Below are 8,247 nucleotides of genomic sequence, written 5' to 3'. Positions count from 1 at the left end.
GTGGATATTGTGCTAAGTAAGCATCTTCCCGGTCCTTGAAGGCTTGCTTGTGCATCTCTTGCATAAGAAGAGTCACAAAATCTTTGCTTGCTACAACACCTTCGGGCTTGAACTCTTGGTACTTGAGAGGATAGGGTGGTGTGACAATGGAAGAGAAGGGCATTTCAATTTCACCCTTTTGTTGTTTGATGATGTACTCGGCCTCCTTTGAAAGGGGAAGGAGATAGTTGGTCCGGTGGACACTTAAACGACAAATCTTCGAAGGCAAAGTAAAAGATCTAGCCTCACTAGTGAGCCACCCATACTTGGTGTCAAGAGGGTTATGAGAGACCCACTTGTACTTGTTTATCATGGTATCAATATCAATGAGATGACCACCCTTCTTTGCCTCATACTTGCTATCCTTGTTGAAGTTAGGATCAAAGTATTTAGCCAAAAGAGTGACTAGACCTCCATTCACAATGACGGTAGTGCCTTGCTTCCCACAATCAACATTTAGCCATCTATCCACCAAAAGTCTTAGAGAGTTGAAAGGCTTGGTGAATTCCCTTCCAATGTTCAAGGCCGACTCAAAAAGAACAAAATCGAGTTTGGTGAAATGGTTGGTGTCTTTTCTTGCAATGATGGTGTTTCCTACAACCTTGTGCCACACTCTAATGCCCGGATGGTGGACTAATAGAGCGCGACTAGCATGAAAGCTCTCAAATTTCCTTCCGAAAATCGCCTCCCAAAGAGGGTCGAGGTCATATTTGCCAACATTCTTGAAATAACTCGGTGAATCACTAAGACCCAAAGCTGTACCCATTTCCTCAAAGGAGATGCGCCTACTAACATTAGCTAGGCGAAATTCGATGGTTTCCATAGTCTCAACCTTGTTAACTTTCAAAGAACTCAAAAATTCTAAGGTAAGGTAGGGGTATGTCAATTCTTTTGTTGTAAACAATTTCTCCAACCCCATGGCTTTAAAGAAGGCTCTAGTTTGCTCAAGGACACCCAACTTATCTAAGGCATCTTCACAAATAAACTTGGTGGATAGAAATGATTTACTAGCAAACTTGGCAAAAGTGTCCCTATGGGATTTGGAAATGAAAATTACCTCCGGATAATTCGAAAGTTGAGCAATTTCCGGAGTAGTAGATGTTGTTGCTTCCATGGGAGGTTATTGTTGTTTCACCTCCAAGTTTGGGCTAGCTACCACCATAGCCAATGCTTTCTTTGCTTGAAGACTCTTTTGTCTTGATGAGAGTGCCTTTGCCTTTGGTGCCTTTGCCTTTGTTGCTCCCTTTGTCTTTGCCATTGATGAATAAACCAAGAAAAGTGAAAAATCTTCAATTTCTAGTGCACCCAAATCGATTTAAAGGTGAAAGGCTTTGCCTTTATAAATTCAAAAATCGACTCAAAGGTTGAAGATTTTGTGCTTGGTTTTGATTGTTGTTGAAAGAGGAGTGATTAATTTGTTGTTAAAAGGATGTTTTGATTTGATTTTGGTGAATGTTGCTGAGGAATCTTGTTTTTGTAATGGAGAGGATGAGGGTTTTGGAGTTATGGGGTTTATGGGTAGTGTTTTGAATGAAGGAATGAGAAAATGAATGTGGGATGGGGTTTATAATAAACCCGAAAAATTTGAAATGCAGGGGGGAAGACGGGTGGATTTCCTTCGGGACGCCCGGATTCTGTCTGGATGGGCTTTAGAATTCTCGCCTAAAGACGGGCGGATTTGTAAGCACGGGACGGGCGTCTTTCAGAGAAGACGGGCGGATTCCTTTGCAGGGATTTTTCTTGTTTTCCTCAGCCAAAAAGACGGGCGTCTTCTCTTCAGGACGGGCGTCTTTATGAAGACGGGCGGTTCCACTGCAGGACGCCCGTATTCGCTAACAGTCAAAAATTTTTAGGAATTCAGCTCAGAAGGACGGGCGTCTTCTGCCCAATATGCCCTGATTGTCTGAAGACGGGCGGATTCTCTTGAAACCGCTCAAGTTCTACCCCTTTTACTCGGATTCAGTTCCATCCGTGTACCTTGCATATCCCTTGTCATTTTTCATTCTTCAAAATCTCGTGTTCTTCATTGTGGGGGCACTACTAAGGCATGAATAGCCTAGGCAATTGCTATCCCCACACTAAGCTAAAGCACTACACATTAATTGAAATTATTAGTCCCTCCCTCACTTCTCTCAAACATGATAATCATCTTGATCAAGGCACAAAAAAAAATCCAAAAAATGACAAAAAATGCAAATTCAGAATTTAAAATGCGAATTAGGGAGTTAGAAATATTTACAAATGGTGGTTTAGGGAGGACTCCACCAAACTCTCATTCTTTATGAGATGTCAAGGGGGCATGTCCAAGGTGTTGTTGATGTTGCTCAACACCTTGAAAAAGTAATCAAAAGCTTGTTCATTGTCGTGATAAAGTTCTTCAATAGATCTTTGCCCTTGTTGTCGGTCTTGATCGATAGCATTACCAATGTAGGGATTGAAAATCCCTTCAAACTCATCATCTCAAAGACCACAAACTTCATCCACTTGATCACTAAAGATCGCTTGAGTTGATAGAGACAACTCTCCTAATTTCTTGTTTTGGCCAATGAGGCCATCTTCTTCATTGCTCGATTTTGGTAAGCTTTGCAAGCTCTTTTCGTTACAATTCACTTGTTCTTTGAATGGAGCATCTTCAATTTTCTTCTTCCATTGGAGTTCTGACTTCTTCTTATCGTCCTTCCGGCTATAATGATCGATCATAAAACATGGTTCATGTAAACGGGGAGCTCTCATAGTCTTATCAAGATTGAAAGTTATACTCTCATCTCCCACTTCTATAGTGAGCTCTCCATGTTTCACATCAATCACCGCACCCGCGGTGTGTAATAAAGGTCTTCCTAGAATGATTGGAATTTTGGAATCTTCTTCCATATCAACAATGACAAAGTCCACCGGGATGAAAAATTTCCCAATTCGTACGGGAACATCTTCCCATATCCCTAATGGTGTCTTCGTCGATCTATCGGCCATTTGGAGTGTGATATTGGTACATTTAAGCTCTCTCATCCCCAACCTTTTACTCACCGAGTACGGTATAACACTCACACTAGCCCCTAGATCACATAAGGCTTTGTTGATCGTGGTGTCGCCAATGGTACACGGTATTGAGAAGCTTCCCGGATCCTTGAGTTTTGGAGGTGAACTCCCTTGAAGTATTGCACTACTCATCTTAGTGAAGGCGATAGTTTCAAGCTTCCGGATCGACTTCTTCTTTGTGAGGATGTCTTTCATGTATTTCGCATAGGTCGGCACGTGATTGATTAATTCCGTGAAAGAAATTGAGACTTCCAAATTCTTCACAATTTCCATAAATTTTCCAAGTTGGTCATCAAATTTGGGCTTGGCTTGACGACTTGGAAAAGGAAGTCTAATCACAATGGGATCCTTCTCCTTGACCTTGTCTTCATTTTTCTTTGAAATTTCTTCCTTTGATGATTCTCCATCTTTGGAGTTTTGCACAATTTCTTCCTTATCACTAGCTTCCACAACTTCATCCTCAACTTGCTTCTTCGGTGCTTCATACCTTGTCCCACTTCTCAAGTGAATGGCACTAACCGTTTCATGTCTTGGGGGATTACTTTGAGGTGGTAATTGCCCCTTTTATCTTTGTGAGCTTGAAGATGCTAGTTGAGTTAATTGGGTTTCCAACATTTTGGTGTGAGCTAGGATGTTGTTGATGGTGGTTTCCTTTGCTTGACTATCTTTTTGCATTTGAGTGAAAAATTCTTGTTGATTCTTTTGCATTTGAAGGACCGCTTTTTGAACATCAAAACCTTGGTCATTTTGTTGATTGTATGGATTTTGATTTTGGTAACCTTGGTTTTGGTTGTAAAAGGGTCTTTGATTTTGGTTTCTCATGGGAGGTGGGGTGTATGTTGTTTGAGGGTTTTGAACATTTTGGCTTTTGTATGAGAGATTCGGATGGAATTTGGTGTTTTCATTGTAATAGTTGGAATAAGGGGTACCACTCTTGTATGCTTGGAAAGCATTCACTTGTTCATTTGTTCCCCTACATTCACTTGAGTCATGTCCCAAAGTTCCACAATTCTCACATATCCCACTTGGGATTGACGAGGATGCCGTCATGGCATTAACATGATGCTTTGGTGATTTTGAGGCTTCTTCAAGTCTATCCATAGCTTTTTCAAACTTCAAATTGATTGTGTCAATGTGAGCACTAAGTTGAGCACCCAATTGAGTAACGGAGTCCACTTCATGCTTTCCTCCTCTAGTAGCCTTGCGAGGTCTACTATATTAACAGTTATGGACCGCCATTTCCTAAATTTTGTTCCAAGTTTGATTGTCATCAACTTCGGTGAACATTCCATTTGATCCCATGTTGAGAATGTTCCGATCCCATGTTGAGAATGTTCCTTGAATCTTCATATAGACCGTTCCAAAATTGTTGTACCAAGAACCACTCGCTAAGTCCATGGTGAGGACATGAGCGACAAATTCCCTTGAACCGCTCCCAAGCTTCATACAAAGATTCTTCATCCCTTTGCTTAAAACCCGTAATTTGAGCTCTTAGCGTGTTAGTCTTTTCCGGTGGGTAGAATTTTTTGTAGAAAGCTAGAGACAACTTTTTCCAAGAATCAATTCCGAGGGTGGCCTTATCAAGGCCCTTCAACCATTGTTTCGCGGTGCCAATTAGAGAAAAAGGAAATAGGACCCATCGAATTTGGTCTTGAGTTACACCGGTTTGAGAAATCGCATCACAATAGTCACAAAAGGTCTCCATATGAGAATGAGGGTCTTCACTAGGCATCCCCCCAAATTAGCTCCTTTCGACTAATTGGATAAATGCAGATTTGGCAATGAAATTTCCGGTTAGATGTTGTGGTGTGGGAGTACCATTGGGTAGGTTCTCCTCGGTGGGTACGGAATGTGATGAAAACGTAGGCATTGTGGGTTGATTTTGTGTTGTATTTTGTGTTGGGTTCTCCTCACCTTCTCTTGCAAAAGGGTTGATGAACTCAATAGTTGGTTTAATATCTACAACCTCACTAATACCTCCCAAATTTCTCCTAGCAAGTCTTCTATTGGTTGTCAAAGTTCTTTCAATTTCACGATCAAAAGGTAACAAATCACCTTGTGACCTTCTAGACATGCAAAATATCAAACAACTCAAAAACAATTAGAACAAACCTTGAGGAGCTTTACTTCCTCAAGGCAAAAGAAAGACACAACTAATAACAATATAAGAAAATCTAAATCAAGATAACACCGTCCCCGGCAACGGCGCCATTTTTGGTCGGACTATTTCGGATGCTATATTCTAATTTTCGGAACAATTGTCGTTGGAAGCACCTAGGGAATTGATCATACAAACATGTTCTCAAATTATAAGCAAGCAATTATTGTTGTGATGGATTGAGTTGGGTTATATCTTACAATCCTAGGAAAGTTTGGGTCCCGGAGCCGAATCGATTAGATTGTACAACACCTACAAGTCGACTTAGTCTTCCTTACTCAACAACATGCATGGTTTAATGAGACTCGAGTTGGTTTATGTCTTACAAGTCTCATTGAAAAGATAGGTGATGGGTAAAAAATACAAGGATTCATAGGCTCACATTTCATCAAACATAACATGTGCATGAGTTGAGATCAAAACAAGCAAGTAAATAAACCATGAAAGCATATTAATTTAAGCATGAATCGTTCCCCATGTTGGTTTCCTCTAATTACCCATTAACCCTAGCTATGGAACTACTCACTCATTATCATGTTGAACATGCTAGCAAGGTTATCAATCATACCAACAAAGTGAAACATGATGAACAAATGAAAGTAATTAGCAATAATTAAAAAGAGATTAAGAGAATTATACCTACTAATGATTCCAATAATAAAGCAAAGAATAATAGAAGTACTTGATGCTTGATTAAGAGGTTGTCAATCTCCCAATAATAACCCAAATAATCTTCAATTACCCAAAATAAAGGATGAACAAAAGAGAGATTAAGGAAATAAAACTTGTATTAAAACTTGATTAATTGTTGATTACAAAACTAAAGAGAGATTTGATTGATATTAACTACTCTAAGAATTGATAAGAAGACCATGCTCTTCTAATTAGACTAATGGGGTATTTATAGTGGAAATTAGGTGGATGCATTAGGGTTAACTAAGGGCTTAAATGACAATTAAGTCCTTACTTAGGGAAACGCCGGTATTTTCTAAAGGAAGGGCATCTTTCTTGAAGCTTGAAGAAACGGATTTGCGCTGTCTTGGAATCCGTGCGTCTTAGGCACGGGACGGCCGGATTCAGGAGTCTATGCCCGGGCGTCTTTGGGAGAAGACGGGCGTCTTCTGGGTGTTGTTGCCCGGGCGTCTTTGGGAGAAGACGCACGGATTGTGGTCCTGGGGGACGGGCGTCTTCAGGGGAAGACGGCCGGATTGCTGCTCAGCCGTGTTTCTTCTTCTTTTCTTCCCTTTTCTTCATAAAATCCTTGGGGATTTCCTTTGGGATGCAAGGATCTTTCCTCATCATTGCCTAACTACTATAATATGTACAAAGGCCTTCTAATCTTGTCTTTCCTTGATGCTTGGTCATTGGATTCAATCAATTTAGTCTCATTTTGCCATGAAAATGCAAGGTTTGCACTCCTTTCCTACCAAGGACACAAAACCTCAAAGAATATGCAAAACAAGGAACTAAAGACAATAAATGACCCAAAAATACACTAAAAAGCATGGGAACAAGGCTAATTCGGGGACTAAATGTGCGCTAATTATGGTCACATCAGGACTACTCGGCGTTCCTCTACGAGAGGTTGGCGTACTGGCCGGTTGTGGTAAGTGTTTTATCCTTCTTTATTTTTGATTTTTTGAGAATACGATGAAAGATCACCGATTAATGAGAATCATTTGACTTTGCAGGAGGTCGAGGCGGCGGGCATTGAGCCCCAGAGTACCCCGAGACCCTCGAGTACACTGATGCGACCGGGAGGACGACGATCTCTGAGCTGCGTGACTTTGACGTGGCTGTGACAGATGCTGGCCTGGACGATTGGCAGCATCTGGTTCGGAGGGTGAGCCTCTAATTTGTATGATCTTTGTGTAAGAACACATTTGATTGTCCTTATCTCATTATTAAGAACTTCTTTTTTGAAAATGCAGGTTGCGCCGTCCCGGTTTGTGGCTTTATGGAGGGTAGCCAACCGGCTGCGAGCTACTGCCGTCGAGGCACTTGTCGGCGGTCGAGGTCTTCAGGTATGAACCTTTCTTCATTTTTGAATTTTCTTATTTTCTTATGATTGTTTGAAATGATTGACATGAGCCAATTTTGTTGCTTGCAGAGGGAGCGTGAGTTAGAGCGAGAGCTTCCCAATCTTGGGAGGAGACAGCTCGTCTGCTGAGAGAGCTCGAGGTTCGCGGCGCCGAGGTTGCTGCTCTCGAGATGAGAGTTGCGGAGTGAGGTGGTGACCGGCAATAGTTTTGTTGTTGTTGTTTTTTTGTTGGCTGTATTTTTGTACATTTGTACATTTTAGGACCTACATTTTGGACATTTGGATTTTGCTTGGGGCTCGAGCCCCCAGTTTGTTGTACATATCCCTTTTTTGGTTGTATATGATGGCCTGAGTGCCTTTGCTGCTGGGTTGTGTTGCTTGTACCTGCAGGTTAGCTTTGAACAGGTTTGGTAGATGACGGTTTACGCCGTCATGCTGCCGAAATTTACATAGAAGTTCACGTATAACATACATTTGACGATGTATGGCCTAAATTAGCGCAAAACAAACGACTCACAAGTGCAAAAAATGTGAAAAAAGCCAAAATGCGAAAAATTTGCCGAAAATGACCGGACGGTAGGGAGGGTTACCCCCAATAAAATGAAAAAAAAAAAAAAAAAACCTATAAGTTATAAATGTAACGTATGGCGGGAGTGGAGTGATTCCCCAAAAAAAGAAATAAATAAAAGAAATATATAAGTTTGAAATTACATTAAATTGGAGAAACGATTTCCTAAAAAGAAGAACATAGAAAGAATTATGTAAGTGTGCTAAAATGACGAAAATGCTGATATTGCCTCGAAAAGCGCATCCGCGAAATTAGGAAACACAAACTATGGTAATTTTGACGTATTTACCAAAATAATAACCCGTATGAATAGGAAATTATTCGTTAAGGAATTTAGAAAAGATTCAATGCGGAAATTCACAGAAACAATGCTGAGGAAGAGGCGCAGCAGGAGCTGCATCCCTT

General features: G+C 40.9%; 1 non-coding gene across 1 annotated transcript; it reads left to right on the top strand.

The window, feature by feature from the left end:
• The first annotated feature begins 4,466 nt into the window (after positions 1-4,466).
• LOC141609984 (small nucleolar RNA R71) lies at positions 4,467-4,573 on the top strand. Its single transcript, XR_012527882.1, has one exon. It is a non-coding gene; the product is annotated as a small nucleolar RNA R71 (small nucleolar RNA).
• Positions 4,574-8,247: the final 3,674 nt, after the last annotated feature.

Source organism: Silene latifolia, chromosome 10 (genome assembly GCF_048544455.1).
Source record: "Silene latifolia isolate original U9 population chromosome 10, ASM4854445v1, whole genome shotgun sequence".
In the NCBI taxonomy this organism is placed as follows: Eukaryota; Viridiplantae; Streptophyta; class Magnoliopsida; order Caryophyllales; family Caryophyllaceae; genus Silene; species Silene latifolia.
This window is presented reverse-complemented; position numbering and strand designations above follow the sequence as displayed.